At 38.3% G+C, this 3,211-nt stretch overlaps 1 long non-coding RNA gene across 2 annotated transcripts in view; it reads right to left on the reverse strand.

Annotated features, from left to right (window-relative positions):
• Positions 1-1,550: 1,550 nt before the first annotated feature.
• LOC107082816 overlaps positions 1,551-3,211 on the reverse strand; it is a 90,186-nt gene continuing 88,525 nt past the window's right edge. For both annotated transcript variants that reach the window (XR_001481151.1, XR_001481150.1), the window contains exon 3: positions 1,551-1,967. This is a non-coding gene — a long non-coding RNA (uncharacterized LOC107082816). The remainder of the gene's footprint in view (positions 1,968-3,211) is intronic.

Here is a 3,211-nt window from a genome sequence, read left to right on the forward strand (position 1 = left end):
GATCATTTGGATGTATAAATGTGCTGAGGGGAAAACAATACAGATGTGATTTTAAATCAAAAGTAGAAAGGTGGGCATAAAATTAGCGCAGTGGTTAGCACGCATAACCCATGTATGGAGGCCTTAGCCCTCGACGCAGCCAACCCGGGTTTGAATCCGACCTGTAGTATTTTGACGCATGTCTCTCATACCCTCTTTCCTATCAGCCTACTGTAGAAAAAACAAGCCACTAGTGCCGAAAAAACTCAAATAAATATATAAATAAAAAGTAAAAAGGTTAAAACCCTGAAAGGTCTAACAAAGCAATTGTAACCAGATACAATTCAGCTTCCTGCAAACCAAACTGGGAGGGAAGCTTCTAGAGGGAATGAAAGCAAGTCTTCCTCTTTTTCCCAAATGTCCACTCTCCTCTGATCTGAGTTTTTCATAATTTCATTAAATCTAAAAAAGGTTCTTGAAAGCCATTTACACTGGAAAAACAATCTAAAAATATATAATTTTTTTTCAAATTAAGTGTACTTACCCTTAATTTGAGTAGGTAAATGAGACGATTTCGCCAATGGAATGAGTATTTTTACTTGTAAAATAAGATATTTAGATTAAATGCACTTGAAATAAGACAATGGAATTGTGTTTTCTCATTTTAAATTTAAATTATCTTGTTCCATTGGCAAAATGTCACTTTTACCTCCTTACTCCAAGAACAAATGAAATTATTTTAAGAAAAAATGACTTATCTAGATGTTGATTTTTGTTTCCCTGTGTAGCAAAGTTTTAAATTTAACAACATATTTTATGTTTACTTTTCTAAAGCTGTGGGTCCCTGAACAAAGACCCTTAACCCCACACTGCTCCCTTGGCGCCGCACAATGGCTGCCCTCTGCTCCCCAAGGGGATGGGTTAAATGCAGAGGTAAATTTCTCCCACGTGAGATCAATAAAGTTCAATTATTATTATTATGACACCCTTAAAACCCTCATTAAGTCAAAATCCATCCATAAATGAAATGAAGAACCAAAATAAAACACATTGTTTTTGCATTAAATCTGCTAAAGTATAAAAACCAAAGCTAAAGCCTGAGCTATCATGGGATGCATAAATTATCACATTCCTTGCTATACATATTAATAAAGCTGTTTTTAATTGATGGTTATTTCCATAGAGGATCAATGATTCTTCATCAAACCAAACCAGCTGAGTTGTGCCAAGTTTCATATATTAAATTTTAACGCTCATCTATAAATGTAGCGTTTGTCTCAGCTTTTATCCGATCGTTTCGGTCATTCCATGCGACATCAGTCATGTTGAAATCCTCTCAGCTGAATGTCTAAAATCAAGGTTAACATTTTATTACTTCATCCAAAAAAAAAGAATTGTTATTATGAGACATTTCTGATGCGACATTTTTCAAATTTTGACGTCTGGATGATGGATTTAATAATAGATTTGTTGATATTTTAAATCAGAAGCGGCTCTTTGTATCCAAACTTTAATGGCCCCATTTCTAAAAGTCATAAATAAGAAACTTAAATTTTTATTTATGTGTGCTGTTGATGCTCGATACGTTTAGCGACATAATGTAACATATTTATTTGGTTTGGCGCTGATGATGGATGATTAGCAGAGACCCATGAGGCCTTTAAGGACACCAGGAACAGATGTTGGAGGCTGTTTTCCAGAGAAAAGCGAACTTAAAGAGGAGGAACAGATATTTATAGAGGAGGAGTGAAAAGGCTTTTTAAAACACGTCACCTCAGAATCTTGTTAACAAGATTCCCCTCAGATTGTTTCCTAAATGTCATCTGTTGTCACAGCGAAACTCCTCACACACTCACGGCGCACGGAGGAGGCATGTGAGGCGCAGGTCACACGATCCGACTCGTCTCCCCCATCATCTTCTGGTTCCCACATACGTGTCACCTGTCGATGCGATTAGAGCCGTCCGCGGGCCGGGCGATGCGTCCTGACTGAGGAAGACAAAAAGGCATCAGTCATCGGCGGTTTGCCGCTGTGTCACGGTCGCTTTGATGTCACGGAGCTGACGTGAGGCGGGCCTGGTTTCTCAGCCTGCAGCCAGAAGGAGACAAAGAGCATCAGACGTCGAGGTTGATCCCACCCAGGGTGAAGCAACAAGGCAGGAGCTTTGGAGAACAGGGTTCATCGCATTGCAACGCCACCCCTGAGATAATGCGGCAGGATAATGCCAACTCTGGGTTTTCTGATGTGACTTAAGGCATATTAAGCCACACCATTTGATTCAATCATTTAGTTTAAAACAATAATAAGGTCTAAATGCTTTCATCTATGCTGGAGTTCACTAATTAAAGACACACCAAGCTACTTACAGCTAATTCAATTAATCTCGACCATGTTTGTGGCCGTCCATCATCTCCTGTCATCAATCTGTCTGGATATTTGACCTCTTTATGCAGAATTCTCCTTTCTGCCACTAAACCAACATTTAGATTTATTTTCTGTATATTTAAGCCCAAGAATTTCCATAAATTAACATTTTTATGCTTTCTAAAACCAGTCCTGATGATCATCTAGACCAGAGGTCTATGACCCCTAGGGTGTCCATGGAGGTACAAAAATTTTGGTTGATAGACTTTTTTTTAAAATTCCCCCCTGAAATTCTTTCCACTAATTGAAATATCTTTAAATCCACATTAACATGAATTCATCACACTGCAGTAAACAGATAAATAGAGGCAGAAGATGTCTTTCAGTCATCAATGCACACATTCAGCGACACACAGCAACTCTTTCAAGCTGGACACCGTTTCATTCACAACACCTGTCCCATCAACCAGGAATCAGAAATACTTTAATAATCCCAGTGCAAAATTACTTTTGTTACATTACTCCATCTGTAATAGAGTAACTATAGGACTAGTTTAATATAACACAATACAATATATATAACTAGCGGGTCCCCGCTCCATCTTGCCATCAGTTTGGGCCTAGAAAACGTTAAAGACCCCTGATCTAGAGGAAACACCCAAATAATGTTTCCAACCTTTCACGTTGGAGTCCTGACCTTGAGTCACCATTGACTTAAGGTCAGTGTTGGGCACGTTCCTTTGAAAAAGTATTTAGTTATAGTTTCTAGTTACTTCTCCCAAAAAGTAACTGAGTTACTGACTTACTCCACAATAAAAGTTACTAGTAAAAGTAACTATTGCGTTACTTTTGAGTTTCTCGCCCGGTA

The sequence above is a fragment of the Cyprinodon variegatus genome, unplaced genomic scaffold (assembly GCF_000732505.1).
Source record: "Cyprinodon variegatus isolate N-32 unplaced genomic scaffold, C_variegatus-1.0 Scaffold63, whole genome shotgun sequence".
NCBI lineage: Eukaryota > Metazoa > Chordata > Actinopteri > Cyprinodontiformes > Cyprinodontidae > Cyprinodon > Cyprinodon variegatus.